The sequence below is a fragment of the Bos grunniens genome, chromosome 6 (genome assembly GCF_055505025.1).
Source record: "Bos grunniens cultivar Pamir isolate PY7600 chromosome 6, Bosgru_T2T1.0, whole genome shotgun sequence".
Taxonomy (NCBI): domain Eukaryota; kingdom Metazoa; phylum Chordata; class Mammalia; order Artiodactyla; family Bovidae; genus Bos; species Bos grunniens.
The window spans coordinates 106,708,074-106,733,149 of NC_141170.1; the positions used below are offsets into that span (position 1 = coordinate 106,708,074).

Sequence of the window (25,076 nt, forward strand, 5' to 3'; positions counted from 1 at the left end):
ACCTCTTTCATTTTTAGTGGTAAATTTTTTATCTATGTGGACAAGTCTGATGAATACACTTGAAGATTTTTAAAAAGTATCTAAAATGTTAGAGAGTCATAAATTAAATGAAGTGAATATTCTAAAGTAAAAGTTAAACTACACTAACCTTTAATGACAACTGTATAATCCTAAGATTTGATAGCCAACTATTTAGTACATGTCACCAATGCAAGTTCATGGACAAAGCATAAACATGGTTACAAAGATTAGTATATAATATTGTCTTTTGTGTATATGTGATGGGTGATTAAGGAGTGAGTGGCTATTCATTATGAGAGATTTAATGAATTTATAGACAGACTACTAGGTCCTGACAATGTTCTGCTGCTGCTGCTGCTAAGTCACTCAGTCGTGCCCGACTCTGTGCAATCCCATAGATGGCAGCCCACCAGGCTCCCCGTCCCTGGGATTCTTCAGGCAAGAATACTGGAGTGGGTTGCCATTTCCTTCTCCTGACAATGTTCTATCATATTTTAAATATTTCTGAAAATAAATATCTTTAATTATGATATTAGATAATTGCAGTTCAGTAATCCAACTTTCGGAGAAGGCAATGGCAACCCACTCGAGTGTTCTTGCCTGGAGAATCCCAGGGACGGGGGAGCCTGGTGGGCTGCTGTCTATGGGGTCACACAGAGTTGGATATGACTGAAGCGACTTAGCAGCAGCAGCAGCAGCAACCCAACTTTGGGACTTCCCTGGTGGTCAAGACTCCATTCTTCCAGTGCAGAGGATGCCAATAAAACTCCTGGCCAGTGAACTAAGATCTCAGTTGCCTGGGCTTCCCTCATGGTTCAGACAATAAAGAATCTGCCTGCAATGTAGGAGACCTGGGTTTGATCCCTGTGTTGGGAAGACCCCCTGGAGAAGGGAAGGAATGGCTACTCATTCCAGTATTCTTATCTGGAGAATTCCATGGATAGAGGATCCTAGCGGGCTACAGTCTATGGGACCGCAAAGAGTCAGACACGACTGAGTCACTAACACTTTCACATTTTGGGGGCTTCCAGGTGGCTCATTGGGTAAAGAATCTGCTTGCAATGCAGGAGACCCAGGAGATGTGGGTTCGTCCCTGGGTCATGAAGATCCAGGAAACACACTCCAGTATTCTTGCCTGAAGAATCCTATGGACTGAGGAGCCTGGTGTGATACAGTCCATAGGATTGTAGAGTCAGACATGACTGAAGTGACTGAGCACGTAGCATGCAACCCAATTTTATAATGTCTCTATAACTCTCTCTTCTTGCATGAAAACTTATATTTTGTCTTAACAAAAGAAGAAAGTATTCAATAGCTAGCAATTTAAAGCTTCTCTTTGCATGTGGCATTTTACCTGAACAAGTACGACAGAATTGTGCACATAATTATTATCTAGAATCCTGCAGAGCATCCTAAAACTTGTTGTCATTGTTCAGTCACCAAGTCGGGTCCAACTTTGTGACCCCATGAACTGGGTATCCTGGTCCTTCACTATCTCCCAGAGTTTGCTCAAACTCATGTTCATTGAGTCAATAATGCCATTCGACCATTTCATCCTCTGTCACCCTCTTTTCCTCCTGCCCTCAATGTTACCCTGCATCAGGTCTTTTCCAGTGAGTTAGCTCTTCGCATCAGGTGGCCTCAGTATTGGAGTTTCAGCTTGAGCATAAGTCCTTCCAACGAATATTCAGGGTTGATTTCTTTTAGGATTGACTGGTTTCATCTCCTTGCAGTCCAAGGGACTCTCAAGGGTCTTCCCCAGCACCACAGTTTGAAAGCATCAGTTTTTTTGATGCTCAACCTTCTTTATGGTCCAACTCTTACATCCATACATGTCTACAGGAAAAACCATACGTTTGATTAGATGGACCTTTGTCAGCAAAATGATATCTCTGCTTTTTAATATGCTGTCTAGGTTTGTCTTAGCTTTTCTTCCAAGGAACAAGCGACTTTTCATTCCTTGGCTGCAGTCACCACTCACAATGGTTTTGGAGCCCAAGAAAATAAAATCTGCCATTGTTTCCACTTTTCCCCCATCTAGTTGCCATGAAGTGATGGGACCAGACGCCATGATCTTCGTTTCCTGAATGTTGAGTTTTAAGCCAGCTTTTTCACTCACCTCTTTCACCTTCATCAAGAGGTTCTTTAGTTCCTCTTCAGTTTCTGCCATTAGAGTAGTATAATCTGCTTATCTCAGGTTGTTGATATTTCTTCCAGCAATTTTGATTCCAGCTTGTGATTCATCCAGCCCAACATTTTGCATGATGTACTTTGCACTGCAGTTAAATAAGCAGGGTGACAATATTTAGTCCTGATGTACTCCTTTCCCAATTTTGAACCAGTCCTTTGTTCCATGTCTGGTTTTAACTGTTGCTTCCTGACCTGCATACAGGTTTCTCAGGAGGCAGGTAAAGTGGTCTGATTTTCCCATCCCTTTAAGAATTTTCCACAATTTGCTGTGATCCACACAGTCAAATGCTTTAGCGTAGTCAATGAAGTAGAAGTTGATGTTTTTCTGGAATTCCTTTGCATTTTCTATGACTCAACAGGTGTTGGCAATTTGATCTCTGGTTCCTTTGCTTTTTCTAAATCCAACTAGTATATCTGGAAGTTCTCAGTTCACATTCTGTTGAAGCCTAGCTTGAAGGATTTTGAGCATTAGCTTACTAGCATGTGATATGAGTGCAATTTTACAGTAGTTTGAACATTCTTTGGCATTGGAGTGAAAACTGACCTTTTCTACTCCTGTGGTCATTGGTGTGTAAGGGCATATATATGTCTACTCCTGAGGTAGTGTCAGAGATGCCAGCAGGGAAAACATTCTCTACCTTGGTCATCTTATGTCTGGATAAACATAAAATAAGGAAGCCTCTTAGCTTTTCTGCATTTTATTTCCCATTTATTTCCCTTTCATGGAAACATTGACATAATTAAGACAGTAGTATAATTTTAATGTGTCTTACTTAGGGATTTATCATGCATCAGAATAAGCTGTCTGTCAGCTGTATGACATCTAGGTCCACATTGTCTTTAAAGACCAAGTCAACAGAAGCAGTTAGCATTGTTTACTAGATGCATGTGAGGAATGTGCTGAGAGTCTGACACCTGGCTTTTTTTTTCTCTTTCTTTTTTATTTTTTAAAATATGAAAATATGATAACACATTTATAGGAGACTTAGAAAATACAGAACAGTTACATATAGTTTGAATACATATAATTATTTTAAGTAGATAAATCAATATTTTAGTTGGAGCTTCAATATCAAACTCTCAAAAATTAGTAGAATGAATAGATGGAAAAGTAGAAGGATATAGTAGAGCTGAAAAGAACTATGAGCCAATCCAAATAACTAAGGTTCATACAATTTTCACACCATAGCAGGATACAAATTCTATTCCTGTTTCCACAGACAATAAACGAGGAGACACTGGAACATACCCAGGGACATAAGAACAGGCTAACACCTGCTCTTGGATCTTGACCATTGACCTCTAGCTATGTCCACGTGGGCAAAGCAGTTCTCATCCCTGAACCTTATTTTTCTCAGATATAAAGTGAAGGTGTTGGGTTCATTTAAACAATTTAAAATTATCATCTTACTTTATAAAATTAGGTTATAGCCATGTGATAAACAGTCTTTATGACCAGAAGGCCAAAATTTATATGGAGGCCCAGGGCTTGCTAGACCACTGTAAGAAAATGGATAGAACAATCAAATATTGGATGCAGATTTAAGAAACAGAGAGTGAATCCCACTTCTGTTGTTATTAGCTTTGAAGAGACGAGAAAGTTACTGTCAGTTCAGTGCAGTCACTCAGTCATGTCAGACCCTTTGAGACCCCATGGACTGCAGCAGCCAGGCCTCCCTGTCCATCAGCAACTCCCAGAGCTTGCTCAAACTCATGCCCATTGAGACAATGGTGCCATATAACCATCTCATCCTCTGTTGTCTCCTACTCCTCCAGCCTTCAATCTTGCTTTACAGAATTTTGTTGTTTTTTCTCAAACCTCAACATAAATCGACCATACTTATACATATATCACCTCCCTTTTGCACCTCCCTCCCATCTCCCTCGCATCCCACCCTCTAGGTTGATACAGAGCCCCTGTTTGAGTTTCCTAAGTCATACAGCAAATTCCTGATGGCTATCTATTTTACATCTGGTAATGTAAGTTTCCATGTTACTCTTTCAGTTCATCTCACCCTCTCCTCCCCTCCCCCCATGTCCATAAGTCTATTCTCTATGTCCGTTTCTCCACTGCTTCCCTATAAATAAATTCTTAAGTACCATTTTTCTAGATTCCATATATATGTGTTAGAATATATATATATATCAGTTCAGTTCAGTTCAGTTCAGTCGCTCAGTCATGTCTGACTCTTTGCGACTCCATGAATCGCAGTACACCAGGCCTCCCTGTCCATCACCAACTCCCGGAGCTCACTCAGACTCACGTCCATCGAGTCGGTGATGCCATCCAGCCATCTCATCCTCTGTCATCCCCTTCTCCTCCTGCCCCAAATCCCTCCCAGCATCAGAGTCTTTTCCAATGAGTCAACTCTTCGCATGAGGTGGCCAAGGTATTGGAGTTTCAGCTTTAGCATCAGTCCTTCCAAAGAACACCCAGGGCTGATCTCCTTTAGAATGGACTGGTTGGAGAGATATATATCTATCTTTCTCTTTCTGACTTACTTCACTCTGTATAATAGGTTCCAGGTTCATCCACCTCAGTAGAACAGACTCAAATGTGTTCCTTTTTATGGCTAATAGTCCATTGTGTGTATGTACCACAACCTCTTTATCTATTCATCTGTCAATGGACATCTAGGTTGCTTCCATGTTCTAGCTATTGTAAACAGTGCTGCTGCTGCTGCTGCTAAATCACTTCAGTCGTGTCCAACCCTGTGCGACCCCATGGACAGCAGCCCACCAGGCTCCCCTGTCCCTGGGATTCTCCAGGCAAGAACACTGGAGTGGGTTGCCATTTCCTTCTCCAATGCATGAAAGTGAAAAGTGAAAGTGAAGCCGCTCAGTCATGTCCGACTCCCAGCGACCCCATGGACTGCAGCCCACCAGGCTCCTCTGTCCATGGGATTTTCCAGGCAAGAGTACTGGAGTGGGGAGCCATTGCCTTCTCCAGTAAACAATGCTGCAATGAATATAGGATATATATATCTTTTTCAATTTTGGTTTCCTTAGGGTATATGCCTAGGAGTGGGATTGCTGGGTCATGTGGTGCTTTTATTCCTAGTTTTTTAAAGAAATCTCCATACTATCTTCCAGGGTGGCTGTATCAGTTTACATTCCCACCTTTTCTCCAAGTCTTCTCCAGCATTTATTGTCTGTAGACTTTTTGATGATAGCCATTTGGAGTGGTGTGAGGTCATATTTCATTGTAGTTTTCATTTGCATTTCTCTAATAATGAGCAATATTGAGCATCTTTTCATGTTTGTTAGCCATCTGTATGTCTTCTTTGGAGAAATGTCTATTTAGGTGTTTTCCCCACTTTTTGATTGGGTTGTTTGTTCTTCTGGTATTGAGTTGTATGAGCTGCTTGTATACTTTGGAAATTAATTCTTTGTCAGTTTCATTGGCTATTATTTTCTGCCATTCTGAGGGTTGTCTTTTCATGTTGCTTATAGTTTCCTTTGCTGTGCAAAAGCTTTTAAGTTTAATCAGGTCCCACTTGTTTACTTTTGTTTTTATTTGTGTTACTCTAGGAGGTGGGTCATAGAAGATCTTGTTTTGATTTATGTTATCAAGTGTTCTGCCTATGTCTTCCTCTAAGAGTTTTATAGTCTCTGGTCTTACATTTAGGTCGTTAATCCATTTTGAGTTTACCTTTTTGTATGGTGTTAGCAAGTGTCCTAATTTCATTCTTTTACATCTAGCTGTTCAGTTTTCCCAGCACCATTTATTGAAGAGGCTATCTTTGCCCCATTGTATATTCTTGCCTCTTTTGTGAAAAATGAGGTACCCATAGATGCATGGGTTTATTTCTGGACTATCTTGTTCCATTGGTCTATATTTCTGTTTTTGTGCTAGTACCATACTGTCTTGATGACTGTAGGTTTGTAGTACAATTATGAAGTCAGTAAAGTTGATTCCTCCAGCTGCATTCTTCTTTCTCAGGATTGTTTTGGCTATTCTGAGTCTTTTGTGTTCCATATGAATTGTGAAATTTTTTGTTCTAGTTCTGTGAAAAATACCATTGGTAATTTGATAAGGATAGCATTGAGTCTGTGGATTGTATTTGGTAGTATAGTCATTTTCACAATACTGATTCTTCCTACCCAGGAACATGGAATCTCTCTTAATCTGTTTATGTCATCTTTGATTTCTTTCATCAGTGTCTTATAATTTTCTGTGTACAGTTCCTTTGTCTCCTTAGGTAAGTTTATTCCTAGATATTTAATTATTTTTGTTACAATGGTGAATGGGATTTATTCCTTAATTTCTCTTTCTGATTTTTCACTGTTAGTAATATAGAAATGCAAATGATTTCTGTGTATTGATTTTGTATCAAGCAGCTTTGCTAAATTCACTGATTAGCTCTAGTAATTTTCTGATACTATCTTTAGGGTTTTCTATGTACAGTATCATGTCATCTTCAAACAGTGAGAGCTTTACTTCTTCTTTTCCAATCTGGATTCCTTTTATTTCTTTTTCTTCTGTGATTGCTGTAGCTAGGACTTCCAGAACTATGTTGAATAATAGTGGTGAAAGTGGACACCCTTGTCTTGTTCCTGATCTTAGGGAGAATGCTTTCAGTTTTTCACCATTGAGAATAATGTTTGCTGTAGGCTTATCATATGTGGCCTTTACTATGTTGAGGTAGGTTCCTTCTATGCCCATTTTTTTTTTTAAGAGTTTTGATCATAAATGGGTGCTGAATTTTGTCAAAGGCTTTTCTTGCATCTATTGAAATGACCATATGGTTTTTATCTTTCAGTTTGTTAATATGGTTTATCAAATTGATTGATTTGTATATATTGAAGAATCTTTGCATCCCTGGAATAAACCCAACTTGATCACGGTGTATGTGCTTTTTGATGTATTGATGAAGTCTGTTTGCTAAAATTTTGTTGAGGATTTTGCATCTATGTTCATCAGTGATATTGGCTTGTAGTTTTTTTTGTGTGTGTGTTGTCTTTGTCTGGTTTTGGTATCAGGGTGATGGTGGCATCATAGAATGAATTTGGAAGTGTTCTTTCCAATTTTTTGAAAGAGTTTTAAAAGGATAGGCGTTAGCTCTTCTCTAAATGTTTGATAGAATTCTCCTCTGAAGCCATCTGGTCCTGAGCTTTTGTTTTTTGGGAGATTTTTGAGCTCAGCTTCAATTTCAGTCCCTGTAATTGTGTTGTTTATAATTTCTATTTCTTCCTGGTTCAGTCTTGGAAGATTGAACTTTTCCAATAATCTGTCCATTTCTTCCAGATTATCCATTTTATTGCCATATAGTTGTTCATAATAGTCTCTTGTAATCCTTTGTATTTCTGCATTTTCTGTTGTAACCTCTCCTTTTTTATGTCTAATTTTGTTGATTTGATTCTTCTCTCATTTCTGCATTTTCTGTTGTAGCCTCTCCTTTTTTATTTCTAATTTTGTTGATTTGATTCTTCTCTCATTTTTTCTTGATGAGTCTGGCTAAAGGTTTGCCAATTTGTTTATCTTCTCAAAGAACAAGGTTTTAGTTTTATTAATCTTTACTATTTTTTCTTTCATTTCTTTTTAATTTATTTCTGCTTGGATCTTTATGATTTCTTTCCTTCCACTAATTTTTTTTTTGTTCTTCTTTTTCCAGTTGCTTTAGGTGTAAAGTTAGGTTGTCTATTCAATGTTTTTCTTGTTTCTTGAGGTAGGAGTGTATTGCTATAAACTTCCCTCTTAGAACTGCTTTTGCTGCATTTCATAGGTTTTGAGTTGTCATGTTTTCATTGTAATTTTTTTCTAGAAATTTTTTTGATTTCCCTTTTGATTTCTTCAGTAACCTGTTGGTTATTTAGAAATGTATTGTTTAATTTCCATGTGTTTGTGCATTTTATTTATTTTTTCTTATAATTGATATCTAGTCTCATAGTGCTGTGGTTGGAGAAGATGCTTGTATGATTTTGATTTTCTTAAATTTACTGAGGTTTGATTTGTGATCCAAGATATGGTCTATCCTGGAGAATGTTCCATGTCCACTTTGAAGAAGGTGTATTCTTCTGCATTTGGACGGAATGTCTGAAAGGTATCAGTGAGATCCATCCCATCTAATGTATCACTTAAAACCTGTATTTCCTTATTAATTTTCCCTTTGATGATCTGTCCATTGGTGTTATGGGGGTGTTAAAGTCTCCTGATATTGTTGTGTTACTGTCAGTTTCTCCTTTTATGCCTGTTGGGGTTGTCTTATGTATTGATGTGCTCCTATGTTGGGTACATAGATATTTACAATTGCAATGTCTTCCTCTTGGATTGATTCCTTGACCATTACATAGTGTCTTTCCTTATCTCTTGCAGTATTCTTTATTTTAAGGTCTATTTTGTCTCATATGAGGATTGTCATTCCAGCTTTCTTTTGCTTCCTATTTGCGTGGAATATATTTTTCCATCCTCTCACTTTCCGTTTATATGTGTCTTTAGGTCTGAAGTGGCTTTCTTTTAGACAGACTATATATGAGTCTTGTTTTAGTATCGATTTAGCCAGTCTGTGTCTTTTGGTTGGAGCATTTAATCAATTTACATTTAAAGTACTTATTGATATATCCTTTGCTTTTTTTAAATCCAGCTTGAACATCTGGAAGTTCATGGTTCAAGTACTGTTGAAACCTGGCTTGGAGAATTTTGAGCATTACTTTGCTAGTGAGGGTTCAGTTAAGTCGCTCAGTCATGTCCGAGTTTTTGCAACCTGATGGACTGCAGCATGCCAAGCCTCCCTGTCCATCAGCAACTCCTAGAGCTTACTCAAACACATTTCCATTGAGTCGGTGATGCCATCCACGCATCTCATCCTCTGTCATCCCCTTCTCTTCCTGCCCTCAATCTTTCCCAGCATCAGGGTCTTTTCAAATGAGTCAGCTCTTTGCATCAGGTGGCCAAAGTATTGGAGTTTCAGATTCAACATCAGTCCTTCCAATGAATATTCAGGACTGATTTCTTTTAGGATGGACTGATTGGATCTCCTTGCAGTCCAAGGGACCAAGAGTCTTCTCCAACACCACAGTTCAAAAGCATCCATTCTTTAGTGCTCAGCTTTCTTTATAGTCCAACTCTCACATCCATACATGACCACTGGAAAAACCATAGCCTTGACTAGATGGACCTTTGTTGACAAAATAATGTCTCTGCTTTTTAATATGCTATCTAGGTTGGTCATAACTTTTCTTCCAAGGAGTAAGCGTCTTTTAATTTCATGGCGGCAATCACCATCTGCAGTGATTTTGGAGCCCAAAAAAATAAAGCCAGCCACTGTTTCCACTTTTTCCCCATCTATTTGCCTGAAGTGATGGGACCAGATGCCATGATCTTAGTTTTCTGGATGCTGAGCTGTAAGCCAACTTTTTCACTCTCCTTTTTCACTTTCATCAAGAGGCTCTTTAGTTCCTCTTCACTTTCTACCATTATGCGTGGTGTCATCTGCATATCTGAGGTTACTGATATTTCTCCTGGAAATCTTGATTCCAGCTTGTGCTTCATCCAGCCCAGTGTTTGTCATGATGTACTCTGCAAATAAGTTAAATAAGCAAGGTGACAATATACAGCCTTGATGTACTCCTTTCCTGATATGGAAACAGTCTGTTATTCCATGTCCAGTTCTAAGTGTTGCTTCCTGACCTGCATACAGATTTCTCAAGAGGCAGGTCAGGTGGTCTGGTATTCCCATCTCTTTCAGAATTTCCCACAGTTTATTGTGATCCACACAGTCAAAGGCTTTGGCATAGTCAATAAAGCAGAAATAGATGTTTTTCTGGAATTCTCTTGCTTTTTTGATGATCCAACGGATGTTGGCAATTTGATCTCTGGTTCCTCTGCCTTTTCTAAGACCAGCTTGAACATCTGAAAACTCACAGTTCACGTTATTACTGAAGCCTGACTTGGAGAATTTTGAACATTACTTTACTACCATGTGAGATGAGTACAATTGTGCAGTAGTTTAAACATTCTTTGGTATTGCCTTTCTTTGGGATTGGAATGAAAACTGACCTTTTCCAGTCCTGTGGCCACTGCTGAGTTTTCCAAATGCTGGCATTTTGAGTGCGGCACTTTCATAGCATCATCTTTTAGAATTTGAAATAGCTCAACTGGAATTCTATCACATCCAGTAGCTTTGTTCATAGTGATGCTTCCTAAGGCCCACTTGACTTCACATTCCAGGATGTCTGGCTCTAGGTGAGTGATCACACCATTGTGATTATCTCGGTTGTGAAGATCTTTTTTTTTTATTTTTTTATTTTTTTATTTTTATTTTTTTTTTATTCTTCCAATTTTATTTTATTTTTAAACTTTACATAATTGTATTAGTTTTGCCAAATATCAAAATGAATCCGCCACAGGTATACATGTGTTCCCCATCCCGAACCCTCCTCCCTCCTCCCTCCCCATACCATCCCTCTGGGCCATCCCAGTGCACCAGCCCCAAGCATCCAGCATCATGCATCGAACCTGGACTGGCAACTCGTTTCCTACATGATATTTTACATGTTTCATTGCCATTCTCCCAAATCTTCCCACCCTCTCCCTCTCCCACAGAGTCCATAAGACTGTTCTATACATCAGTGTCTCTTTTGCTGTCTCGTACACCGGGTTATTGTTACCATCTTTCTAAATTCCATATATATGCGTTAGTATACTGTATTTATGTTTTTCCTTCTGGCTTACGAAGATCTTTTTTTTGTACAGTTCTTCTGTGTATTCTTGCCACCACTTCTTAATATTTTCTGCTTCTGTTAGGTCCATACCATTTCTGTCCTTTATTGTGCCCATCTTTGCATGAAATTTTTCCCTTGGTAGCTCTAATTTTCTTGAAGAGATCTCTAGTCTCTCCCATTCTATTATTTCCTTCTATTTCTTTGCACTGATCACTGAGGAAGGCTTTCTTATCTCTCCTTGCTATTCTTTGGAACTCTGCATTCAAATGGGTACATCTTTCCTTTTCTCCTTTGCTTTTTGCTTCTCTTCTTTTCACAACTATTTGTAAGGCCTCCTCAGACAGCCACTTCTTCAGGGATCTTGCCCATAGTAGTAGGGACAATGGTCATCTGAGTTACATTCCCCCATTCCAGTCCATTTTGTTCACTGATGCCTAAAATGTTGATGTTCACTCTACCCGTAACTTGTTTGAGCACTTCCAATTTACCTTGATTCATGGACCTAACCTTTCAGGTTCCTGTGCAATATTGTTCTTTACACATTGGACTTTACTTCCATCACCAGTCACATCCACAACAGGGCATTACTTTTGCTTTGGCTCTGTCTCTTCATTCTTTCTGGCGTTATTTCTCCAGTCTTCTCTAGTAGCATATTGGGCACCTATGGACCTGGGGAATTAATCTCTCATTGTCATATCTTTTGCCTTTTCATACTCTTCATTATCCTAAAGTCACTACCCTATAAAATTTTTAATTTTGTTTTCTTTAAAATTTTCCACCTCTAGGAGCAAGTAGTCTCTCTCCAAGTGTTAGCTGAATCTCAGTACAACATACTTATAGGGAGAAAACTTACTTATTCTTTTCTAATTTTTCCCAAAGGGTGTTTAAGATAATTTGTGTTAACTTCTGCTGCTTTTCTCCTCTCTCTTAATTTTATTTAACTTCAGGTATAAGAATCAGAATCTGCCCTCTTTTGATGTGAATTGCTAGATCTCTACATTTCTATATTTGGTGAATATTTCTGGTACCTTACTGTCCTCATGTAATAACATATTCAGTGACATGCAGCATTTTAAGTTATCTATTTTTTCCCCATAGCAGCTCACGAGTGCTATTTCATGTTACTTGTATATAACTTGTGACATATTCAGTGCACATCTAAAAAAATTTTTTAAAACCCTCAAACTGAAAGCATGTTAGATAAATAAATTAAACTTAGGCTCAGATGGTAGAGCCTGCCTGCAATGAAGGAGACCCAGTGTTATCCCTCTGTTGGGAAGATCCCCTGGAGGAGGAAATGGCAACCCACTCCAGTGTTCTTGCCTGGGAAATCCCACAGACAAAAAGGAGCCTGGTGGGCTATAGTCCATGGGGTTGCAAAGAGCTGGAAATGGCTGAAGCTACTTAACACTTTCACACAGCAACTGTGCTGGAGCCTGGGAGTGCAGCAAGGGGAAGTGTTGAAATTGCTAGTTTGGGGTATTGGTTGCTCTGCCTGTGGACAACCAGACTTTGTCTCTTATTTAAATTCTGGTGAGGTAATCTGATTGGTGTTGCTCCGCCCACAGCCTGCGTGTAATCGAGCCAGAGTCCAGCGCTGGAAAAGCAGTTGTGGTTGGGGTGGTGGAGTTAAATTACAGAAGTGTGGCCACCTGAATTGCCCACAGACAGTGAATGGGATAGTATCCAGTGAAAGGGGCCATGAGTGGGCGCATACTCTCTGAGGAAATTGCTTAGCATGGTTTAATGTGCCCAGTATCATCCAGTGGAGTCTGAAGACAAAAGATGTTTATGATTTGCCCAAAGCTGAAAAAATAAGAATGCTAAACATTAGTAACTGTAAAGGATCTGTGAACTCCCAATTGCAAGTTTAAACTCAAAGACTGCATATGTTTTTGGAGTGCAAATTATATATACTGTAATCATTCTCTGCTATGCCATTGATGTGCCAGCACTGATCATATTTTCCTCATTTAGTTCCACTTATCATGTAAAAAATTAAACATACATGAATACATTTCTAAGTTAAAATTTGCCCAAGTGTTAAAAAATCTGTTTTTTTCCCACTGGAGTTAAAATTTTGGAAACATATAATATACTTAGAATATAGAAAGACACAACTAAAACTCACGTGAATTAAATATGTTTTAATTATTTCTTAAACTAAAGTCCAAGTTACGATTATGTTCTAAGTGGAATATATTGCTTACTTTCATAACCTCACTGAGTTTCATAGATACGGTCTTCCGGCATTTGTTTGATTTTGAAACCCAGGAAAAGAAAATGAAGGAGACTGTTTTTCCTAGGATGGCTGCAGAACAATAAATTATGCATGGTAGCACCAAAATGTTGGCTTCCTTTATATGAATTCAGAACTGACCTAAATAACTCAAAAAGCCTAAAAAATTCTCTTCTCATAGCTACCAGTCTTCCCCTAGTAGTGAGTAGTGAAAGTTGCTCAGTCATGTCCTATTCTTTGTGACCCTATGGATTATACAGTCTGAGGAATTCTCCAGGCCAGAATACTGGAACGGGTAGCCTTTCCCTTCTCCAGGGGATCTTCCCAACCCAGGGATCGAACACAGGTTTCTTGCATTGCAGGCAAATTCTTTACCACCTGAGCCGCAAAGGAAGCCCAGTCTTCCCCTAGGGTTGCCCTTTAAAAGGGAAGTAGAAAAAAAGCTCTTAGAGTGAAGAAGGAAAGGTTGCTGAAGGTCAAGGAGGCTACTGCTGTCCTCAGATGGGGCAGCCCCTCTCTTCCCCACCTGGTCACGTAGGGCCTGTGGCCAAGTGTACTCTCACCAGGTAAGTGGACTGTGCTTGTCACCACTTTAAGGCTTTGACCAGCCCCAAAGCTGGCATGCTCTCCGTGAGATATTTCTTTGGTATGGCAATGTTTTATCTGCCAAATTAGATTTGCAGCTGCAATCTCATTGGCCCTTCAATGTTGCCCTTTAAAAGAGTAGTTCTGAAAGGTACCCAGTATGATGTTACAGGGAAGATATTTTTTCACCCAGATTCTTTTAAAAAAAATCTAAAGTTGTATAAATATAGGAAAAAAGTTGTTTATTAGAATACATTATTTTATGAACAAGAACTCATAGTGTCTGAATTCCCACTATTAGTTATTATTTTATAGATACCAAGCTTTAAAATAAATTCTAATATATTCCTTTTTTGTTGTTAAATTTTGACAATTCTTTTTTTTTTAATTTTTAATTAGAGGATAATTACTTTGCAATATTGTGGTGGTTTCTGCTATACATCAACATGAACTGGCCATAGTTATATATATGTTCCCTCCCTCTTGAACCCCACTCCCACCTCCCTCCCCATCCCACACTCTGGGTTGTCACAAAGCACTGACTTTGGGTTCCCTGTGGAATTTTGACAAATTCTTTATGCTTGACTTTTCAAGGGAGAAAAAAACCTTTTCTTCCTAGAGAGTAATACATAACAAAAACCTTTTCATGATCTTGAGAAATGGTAAGCATAAAATTCAAATTACAGCAGTTTTCAATGTAATAACACTGAATAATCACCTCATTAGTAGTGATTATCTGGATATTAATAGAAGTTCCTGACCCACAGATTCTTTTTGCAAATGTTTAGTATGATTTGTAACAATGTGTATCAAAAATGCAGCTATATATTTTTTCCTTTGCTTTAGTATTGAAAGAGTGAGTCACACAAGGATTTATGAGATACTGCATGATGTAAAATTTATTGACTGTCAAGAATCTTGTCTTAAGGAATTGCACTACTCTTTTTACTTCTGCAACCATTCTGATGCATTGGAAATAAGAGTGTGTGTGTGTGTGTGTGTGGGTGTGGGTGTGTGTGTGTGGTGTGTCTTTCTTCATCATTTGTTTTCTTCTTTGTATTATTACACACTGAATCAAATTACATACTGAAATGGATACTACCCTTAGGAGAAGTACTGCATTTTGGTGGAGAGTGATTTTGTACATTATAAATGGTTAGTGGTAACTCTCTTGTTATTGAAGGGTTTTCCTGTATCTGAAAATTTAATTTTTCAAATACTGAAAGGTAGAATTTCTTTTCCATCTGTTTTATTGCTTGTTTTGTTTTAAAAATAAAAAAAATTTGTGTTACTAAACACAAATTTCTCTTTGCTGATTGCCTCGGTAGAAATAATTTGGTAGTAATGTGAGCCAACATATTGTCTACAAAAACATTTCCCCCTTTCTACAGGTAATCATTTTCAACAACTAAACCATTCAAAGATACTATTTTATGTTCAGAGATAAAAATTAAAACAAAATATACTGTTTAATTGTTTATCCTCTGCTTGTTCTTTTGCCTTGACTAATATTTTAGCACACTTCTTTATGATGTTATTACTCATTGCCTGAATTAAATAGGAAATTCACAGGAAGAAAACAAGTAAGAAATGAAAATATCTAGTTGTCGTATTTCTAACACATTTTAAACATTTTATTTGCTAGAAGCAAAAGCCAAGAATTAAATCTTCCTTCTTTAAAAGTTTCTTTAAAATGTTTATATGAGTCAAATTTAGTGCTTCGAAAAAGACCCAGGAATAATTACATCATGCATGAACCTTGGAGTCATCCCCACATTGGTTGAAATGAATACTTATTGTGTGGAAAGTGTTTTGGAACAAATGTGTTAGAAAGATGCATTTCAGGGAGATAGCTGGCAAAGCACTTAGCGTTATATAACCAAAGCTTCTCCTTAAATGCATCTTTATTCTGCCAATTCTATCACATAAAATTTTAAATGTCTCTTTACAGAACCAATTCATTATATCTCCCCATATACTTTTTTTTTTTAAATAAGCTGTCAAGAATATCAAAAGTCTCCCAAATGCCTGTTAGGGACCATCTCCAATGGTCCTTTATGTGGTTTTACTGAAAATTAGATAATGTTCTGCCAACCTTAGAAATCAATCTGATTTAAGAAATCTTTCCATGGCAGAGTAGTCTTTATTTAGAAAGGCAGAATTCTCTGAGCTCCCCTCTCACACCTTCAGCTTTCCAGTTTCTTGTGACATTTTTGGAGAAAACCTATCAAGAATAAAGTTCAACATTGGAAATCTAAATGTGGATTCTGAATACCTTTTAGAAAAGAATTAATTCACTTCTGGAAGAAGACCTTGTCTAGGCAATTTGCAAATGCAGTCAAGTGTCATAGGCTGTTTGTTTTCTTGTCCCAATGATGCAAGAAAAATATGAAGCAATCTTGGGCCAACTCAGGAACAATGATAAAAACATGAAACTGGTTAAGTATTCTATTTAAAAACAAGGAAGAGATTATAATGAAAGGAAGAGATTACAATGCCAGCAGAGAGTCCACAGGATAAACCTTTGTATATGCTAGATATTTAACAAACCACTTGCAAATAGTTTTAGAACTTTAGGGACTGTTGCATACAGATATAAATTAAGTTGAATTATAGTTCTATTGACACAGACAATTTGTCAGCATTTAAGAATAAAGACTTGGCAGGCTTGTAATGAAAACACAGGTTGCACTCTCTGAAGTGGAAAGTTACAACATCTGATCATTGATTTTCTGCCTCTTGTTGAAGAGAGACAGAAGTCTGAGGAAAGCAGGAGTTGAAACATCAGTTATCAGGAAATAAGTTTAGTTTCTCCAAGGGATGAGCACATTTACCTCCAGGTCTGGGTTTTCTTATTTCTTTTTAATGTTTAAATATTTTTAAATTAACAGATATGTACTCAAGTATGCAAGTCGTGTGGAAAAGTTGAGAGGAAACCAGATAGAAAATTAATTTTCTCACACAGAAGCAAGGGCTGTCCTCAAGAATTGATTGGACACAAGAGTTGTGTCAAGATGTGCTTTGAATTATTGGTTTTCCTGAATATTTTCTAGTCCTGTATTATTTTGAATTATTTTCCTAGAGACAAACCAACAAACATAAACAACCACAATGGAAAAGCTATCCAACCCAAACTCTAGTTAGTCTGACTAGTTAGTTCCTTAACTCAGTATTTTGACCCCTAATGAATGCAATATTAAATAAATTTCCTTTGTACAGCAAACTTAAACTAGGAATTGGGACTCATGGGCAGCAATATTATCTTTATTTTGATTACTGGGATGTTTTGGAAGATTATCATATTCATTGGATAAGCATAGGGATCATTTCAGGGAAAATTAGTGCTTTTGATCCATAGTAATCTACATGTAGCCTTTCATGATGTTTCCTATGTTGCTGCAATTTAATACTCTTCAATTATTTTAAAAATTGAAGCATTTGAAAAGAGAAATGAAACTTTGATATGACCTTCCTTTTCTTTCATTATATGAGCTTCCCTGGTGGCTCAGATGGTAAAGAATCAGCCTTTAATACAGGAGACCCAGGTTTGATCCCTGGGTGAAAAAGATCCCCTGGAGAAGGGGAGACTACCCACTCCAGTATTCTTGCCTGGAAAGTTCCATTGACAGAGGAGCCTTTAAAAATTTAAGTATTTGAAAAGAGAAATGAAACTTTGATATGACCTTCCTTTTCTTTAATTATATATGTAAAGATAAATGAGACCTCTCCAGATGTTTGTTCTTGTCAAGAAAAGGAAAGTTGAGATCTCATTCAAAATCCACAAGATCCTAATATTTTAAGCAGTTGGTGAGGAAAAACAATCATCTAACCAACCAGTTAAAGATACTTTGTGAAGAATTATGATTATTTACTGCCTTGAGAACATTATTCAAATAAGTTCAATTCTCAAAACTAATTTCTGTAAAAAAGAAAAAATAACAGTGGAATCTACTTCATTGGATCGTTGTGAGGATTAAATGGGATAAAGCATGTAAAGTAAGTTATATATATGGTAAGTGTGTTATCTGTCATGATGATGATGGTGATCATGTGGAAAAAAGTTTATCTGGACTCTATAAAGGCCCCAGTCTCCACTTCCCTTGATTGATTATTTTTTAAAGGTAATTAATGATACAACTTAAGGTTCTCTGAAATGTACGTATTTTATTTACTCTCTTATCTTCCACAATGAGTAGTCCTAGTTCTATCTATGATCAATGCTCAAATTATAAAAAAAATGTGACTTTGTGCTTACCTTTCCTTGGATTGGCTTCTTCATCCATCTACTCCACAGCCTTTCTCTATTTCTACTTTATTATCTTAGCCATTTTTCATATCTATTTTGAAAGTTAATTCTATGTCAAAGTTTAAAGAAAAAGGTTTGTTCATTACATTTTCTATATGTAAGTATGTGCACTGATTGGGCTTTAACCCACTTGGCTGCAAGAACATGTATGTTCTTTGATCAGGGCCAAGCGAAAGGACTTGCAGTTGTCCAGATGAGAACGCATGGCATATGCAGCTCTTGGCTTACTAAATGTTGATTCTTTGGATTATTTTGTCTATTCTCAAAGCTGATTAAGTTTAAATATTGAAAGAATAAATATTCTAAATATTTCATTAGCCTCTCACTGTGTAAATGATAGAAATGAAAAAGCTATATCCTACCTAGAGTATAGGTGGGGCAGTGGTAATTAAGAAAAGTAATTCAATGAGAATGTACTTTGGGGCACTTCCTTGCTGGTCTAGTGACTAAGACTTCACACTCTCCATGCAGGGAACCTAGGTTTGATCTCTGACCAGGAGACTAGATCCCACATCCCGCAACTAAGAGTTCACTTGCTACAGTGAAGACTGAAGATCCCGCATGTTACAACTAAGTCCTGGTGCAGCCAAATAAATAAGTAAATATTTTTAAAAATTAGAAAAATTGCTTTTTAATACCAAATGATGCACTTCACTATGTGTATTGTACAATGTCATAGTAGATTATGAAAACTTTTTAAAATTCTAAATACCAATATGTGGTTAAAACCAAATGCCCAATTTCTCTTGCTCTTTCTTTCCTGCTCTCTAACATGTACAGCAGTACCGAGGACTAAGAAACAAACATCAGGGAGAAACTAGCCCGTGTACTCGCCAAAGGTTGTTCAACCAAACATCAGTGGTTTACTAATAGCAACAACTGCAGGATAATATTTACTGGATGTTTTCTGTGAGCAAAACCTGCGAAGGGTTAAGGAAACAGAAATGTACTTCTTACAATAGTTCACTGATATCATCTCCATTTATATATTAGGTTACTAAAGGGTACATGCTCAGTTGTGTCTGACTCTTTGCGACCCCTTGGACTGCAGCCTGTCAGGTGCCTCCATCCATGGGACCCTTCAGGGAAGAATACTGGAGTGGGTTGCCATTTCCTTCTCCAGGGGATTCTTTCTGACCCGGATCAAACACACGTCTCCTGTGTCGGCAGGCAGATTCTTTACCACCGGGCCACCTGGGAAGCCCAACTAAGCCATAAAGAGATTAAATAATTTGTCCAAGTTCACACAAACTGTATATTGATTTGAACCTGGGCTCAAATCCAGCCCACAAGAAGCAGCCTGTCTAGTAATTGAGATTAATATGAACATAAAAAGATACCACAAAAGGCCCAGTGGGATTTTGCTTAGTAGTATCCCTATTGTTTGAAATACCTCTATCTGGGTCACTTAAGAAATACTAATTACTAACACAGCTAGTGGAGGTGATGAAATGTCAGCTAGCTACTTAAAATTCTAAAAGATGATGCTGTTAAAGTGCTGCACTCAATATATCAGCAAACTTGTCAAACAAGGCAGTGGCCACATGACTGGAAAAATTAGTTTTTATTCCAATCCCAAAGAAGGGCACTGCAAAAGAAAGTTCAGACTATCAGACAGTTACACTCATTTTGCATGCTCATGGCATCTGGTCCCGTCACTTCATGGGAAATAGATGGGGAAACAGTGTCAGACTTTATTTTGGGGGGCTCCAAAATCACTGCAGATGGTGACTGCAGCCATGAAATTAAAAGACGCTTAGTCCTTGGAAGGAAAGTTTTGACCAACCTAGATAGCATATTGAAAAGCAGAGACATTACTTTGCCAAGGTCCTTCTAGTCAAACCTATGGTTTTTCCAGTGGTCATGTATGGATGTGAGAGTTGGACTGTGAAGAAAGCTGAGCACTGAAGAATTGATGCTTTTGAACTGTGGTGTTGGAGAAGACTCTTGAGAGTCCCTTGGACTACAAGGAGATCCAACCAGTCCGTTCTGAAGGAGATCAGCCCTGGGATTTCTTTGGAAGGAATGATGCTGAAGCTGAAACTCCAGTACTTTGGCCACCTCATGCGAAGAGTTGACTCATTGGAAAAGACTCTGATGCCGGGAGGGACTGGGGGCAGGAGGAGAAGGAGATGACAGAGAATGAGATGGCTGGATGGCATCACTGACTTGGTGGACATGAGTTTGAGTGAACTCCAGGAGTTTGTGATGGACAGGGAGGCCTGGCGTGCTGCGATTCATGGGGTCGCAAAGAGTCAGACACGACTGAGAGATTGGACTGACTGAAGGTTATGCTGAAAATCTTTCAAGCTAGGCTTCAGGAGTACCTGAACTGAGAACTTCCAGATGTACAAGTTGGGTTTGGAAAAGGCAGAGGAACCAGAGATCAAATTGCCAACATTCATTCATTGGATCATAGAGAAAGCAAAGGAGTTCCAGAAAAACATCTACTTCTGCTTCATTGATTATGCTAGAGCCTTTGACTGTGTGGATCACAACAAACTGGAAAATTGTTAAAGAGATGGGAATACCAGACCACCTCACTTGTCTCCTGAGAAACCTGCATGCAGGTCAAGAAGCAACAGTTAGAACCTGACAGAGAACAACTGACTGGTTCAAAATTGGGAAAGGAGTATGACAAGGCTGTATATTATTACCTTGTTTATTTAACCTCTATGCAGAGTGTGTGTGCAAGTGCTAAGTTGCTTCAGTTCTGTCCTACTCTTTCCAACCCTATGGATGGTAGCCCACCAGGCCCCTCTGTCCATGGGATTTCCCATGCTCTCCTCCCGGGATCATCCCAACCCAGGGATCGAGCCCTTATATATGCAGAGTACATCATGTGAAATGCCAGGCTGGATGAATCACAAGCTGGAACAAGACTGCCAGGAGAAATATCAACAACCACAAATATGCAGATGATACCACTCAAATAGCAGAAAGTGAAGAGGAACTAAAGCGCCTCTTGATGAAGGTAAAACAGGACAGTGAAAAAGCTGGCTTAAAACTCGACATTCAAAACACTAAGTTCATAGCATCTGGTTCCATCACTTCATGGCAAATAGAAGGGGAAAAAGTAGAAGTATTGACATATTTTATTTTCTTGGGCTCCAAAATACCGCAGTCGGTGACTGCAGCCAAGTAATGAAAAGACGCTTGCTCCTTGGAAGAAAAGCTATGACAAACCTAGACAGCATATTAAAAAGCAGAGATGTCACTTTGCTGACAAAGGTCCATCTAATCAAAGCTATGGTTTTTCCAGTAGTCATGTATGGATGTGAGAGTTAGACCACAAAGAAAGCTGTGCACCGAAGAATTGATGCTTTTGAATTGTAGTGTTGGAGAAGACTCTAGAGAGTCCCTTGGATTGCAAGGAGATGAAACCAGTCAATCCTAAAGGAAATAAGTCCTGAATATTCATTGGAAGGACTGACCCTGAAGCTGAAGCTCTAATACTTTGGCCACCTGATGAGAAGAGCTGATTCATTGGAAAAGACCCTGATGGTGGGAAAGATTAAAGGCAAAAGGGGAAGCGGGCAGCAGAGGATGAGATGGTTAGATAGCATAACCAACTCAATTGACATGAGTTTGAACAAATTTCTGGAGACAGTGAAGGACAGGGAAGCCTGGCATGCTGCAGTCCACGGGGTCACAAAGAATCAGACATGACTCAGTGACTGAACAATAACTATATGAAAATTTTTTTTTCTTTCCTCAATGCAAATATGCATTAAATAAGGCTATAGAAAATAATCAATGAGAAATATCATATATTTAGCAAATATCTGTGAATTCTGTTTGGAAATTAATGATGCCTTCTACTGAAATCGCATTGTGGAGAGGCATTATGGCCTAGTGGTTCAGAGCAGGATCTTAAGTCAGTCAGTCACCTATTAGCTCGAGTAAGTTACTTAACCTTTATAGGTATCAGTTTTCAGTCTGAAAAATGGATATAATAATAGTACCTACTCACAGAATTGTTATAGATAAATGAGGTGGTAAGACCTAGAAAATAGCACAGTGGTTGACACATAATAAATACTTAAAAATTAGTTGTTGTTATTGTATTATCATCATTATATCTAAGTAATTTATAGGAAAAGAGTCCTGCTTTTCTTACTGTTTCTTTCCAAGTTTTCAGAAACCATAGTGGATGTTCTCTTCAGTATTTGGGGCATGGGCATCCTAGTGACATTCTTTTGCTTTCCTGTGGCTCATTTCCTTTCCTGGTTAACATCACTTTTCTTCCTCGTTGCCACTGACCTATCCTCTTCCTTTCTCTGGGGAAAAAAACAGCCCGACAATAATGACAACAACTTTTCTCTGCTGCAGGTTGTTGCCCAGAGTCTGGCAGCACCAGACTGTCCTACTGGCAGCTTTGGAATTCTCCCTGTCCTGTCTCCTCGGATTCCCTGAATTTCACACAGTGATAAGAGCAGTGCCCGAGGGAAAGCGCATAAAGTGCAGAATAAGTTAGAAAAGGGAGAAGTTATTTCCAGGTGGGAATTTAAGAAAGCCTTCGTCGGGGGATAGATCTGAGCAAAACTGGAAGAGCGTTGTGGACAGTGGACAGACAGTCTCATTGATTGTGCTGCGAGTTTCCTAAAACTTTGGAAAAATGGTCAAGTGTTATTCCATACAGAAACTGTACAACTTACAGTCCTATCAACTTGGAATAAGTTAAGTCCTTGCCAGTTGACTCCTGGCAAACTGTTTAATGTTAATAGCTGTTACTATTAAATTTAATTGATTACTAAGCCAAGAGTTGACTCATTGGAAAAGACTGATGCTGGGAGGGATTGGGGGCAGGAGGAGAAGGGGACGACAGAGGATGAGATGGCTGGATGGCATCACTGACTCGATGGACGTGAGTCTGAGTGAACTCAGGGAGCTGATGGACAGGGAGGCCTGGCGTGCTGCGATTCATGGGGTCGCAAAGAGTCGGACACGACTGAGCGACTGAACTGAACTGAATGTTTCTATACAATTAATACCTATACTATAAATAACATTGTTATTCCACTTTCCAATCACAAAATGATCTTATGTAACAACTTGTTTGATTTTTAAATAATTCCATGGAAAACTTACACAGCTAAGCATCATTTTGCCATTTTATAATGAGGAAACAGAAGGCTACTGATTTAAAAAGAAAAAAACATTTGGCTATGGAATGGCAGATCTAGGACATAAATTCAGATATTCTGATTTTATCCTTGTGTTTTATTACTATCCCTTCTGTGAAAAATGTGAACATTCATAAGAAGAGTCTGGAGTCTTACCAGATTGATCCAACAAACATGTGGAGCCCTACAGTAATTCAGACACTGTACTAGACATGGGAGCTAAAGCAGTGACCAAAAAAGATATTTCTATGGTACTTAAGCTTGTGAACTACTTGGAGGAGAAAATAAATAAAAAGCAAATTAATACATAGGGTTTTTATAGCCTGTGGTAAATGCTATCTATGAAGGAAATAAACAACATGGTAAGATACTAAGGAGCTAGAGGAGGCCTTTTATGGTAGGATGATTAGATGATCTGGTGACACCGACCAGTTAAAAGATAGGAATACATTGCCATTTAAAAGACAAGTAGACACAGATTCCAGGCCAAACTGAAACTAGAAAGACTTGAATATAAGAAAAGACTTGTTATCAGAGAACAGATAGTAAGCTACTCTGGATGGATTTGTGGGCAGTGAAGGAAGAGAGTGGTGGGAAGCTGGAGAGGAAACAGCCACATTAAAGAGTAGCTATAGCTGGTACATTTTGGAGGGTCAGTCTAGCGCATGAATGCTTTCTTCACTGCATCCCGGCTTCAGTGCACAAGGACAGACCCCTGGCCGCCACATCTGTGCATGAGTCTACTTGTCTGGCCACAGTTGATCAGACCATTCATTCATGAAGTAAACATTTATTGAACATTGGCTATGTGCACTTTGTTATAAGTTATCAAAACACACCCAGTTACTGCCCTTGTGGAGTGTTGCAGTTCAGTGTGAGTGTGTCAAGACCCAAGCAGGGTCAATTAGAGTTTCTTACCCAGCAGCTTAGAACTGGAACTAGAGAGGGATTCAGTTTCTGTATGACTGGAGCTATAACATGCAAACTAGGAACTGCTGACAATCAAATTCTGCCACATTAACTAGGGAGTCCAAAGAGAAGAATGAAGCACACAAAAAGAAAGAATATTCTCATGATTACTAATAGGTTTACATTTATGGATTTTAGTCCTTCCAGAAGCTGGGTTGCATTCACCCACTTGTTCTTTGAGAAGCCCTACAAAACTAAAATAATATTCATCTTCCTAATATGTTCTGAGCTATTTTGTTGTTGATGCTGCTTGCAATAATATGAATTTAATTCATATTCTAGACTGGATAACTAAGGTAGCACAGACTCAGGGGAAGAAACAGGCTCTAGGTTTGGGGTTGAGAGTTGGGTGAAATTTATAATGTTAGAGAGTGAAAGAAATCTCTTCATATGGTTCATACAAACTCAGAACCTCAAGTAGAGGGAAATAATATTTCAAGAAATGAAGTACTCCATTGATGATGATTATATTAATGGTACTGAATGTAATGAGAGGGTGACTTACATCTGCTAGATTGGGACTAAATGTAGTGAACCCTTTTGAAACATCTGCCAGGCTCCAAATCACCTCCCTATTTGTACTCAAAAACTCTTCACAAGGTGGGGTGATTCTACAGGGAAATATTTGAACTCCTACCTTCATACTTGATAGGTTTTACACTCATTAAACAGATACTTATTGAACACTTAACATAATAGAGTGGTGAGTCAAACAGAACACAGTTTTTGTTCTCATGGAGTGGGCATCTGATCCAAGATCCTGTGCTTGATGTTTCAGTGTATATTCACTCTAATCTTCCTTATAATCCTTAGAAGTATTGTTATTATATTTATTTTACAGAAAAGGGAGCTGAATCCAGTTTCTTCCCCTTAGGATCCAAGGGAGTTAAGTCACTAATGACTGCAAAGCAAATAAGAGACAATGGCAGAATGCAGGACTCAGATCTGTTCTAAACCTACGCCATTCCCATGTACA

At 38.4% G+C, this 25,076-nt stretch overlaps 2 long non-coding RNA genes across 4 annotated transcripts in view; one reads left to right on the top strand and one right to left on the bottom strand.

The window, feature by feature from the left end:
• LOC147371170 (uncharacterized) overlaps positions 1 to 25,076 on the bottom strand; it is a 97,321-nt gene that overhangs the window by 41,993 nt on the left and 30,252 nt on the right. The window lies entirely within an intron of this gene.
• Positions 13,563 to 25,075, top strand: LOC147371171 (uncharacterized). 3 transcript variants are annotated; one of them, XR_015165959.1, is made up of 3 exons: positions 13,563 to 13,680; positions 18,477 to 18,603; positions 24,942 to 25,075. It is a non-coding gene; the product is annotated as an uncharacterized LOC147371171 (long non-coding RNA). The 3 variants fall into 3 exon arrangements; XR_015165960.1 differs by lacking the exon at positions 24,942 to 25,075 and adding an exon at positions 22,338 to 22,472; XR_015165958.1 differs by lacking the exon at positions 18,477 to 18,603.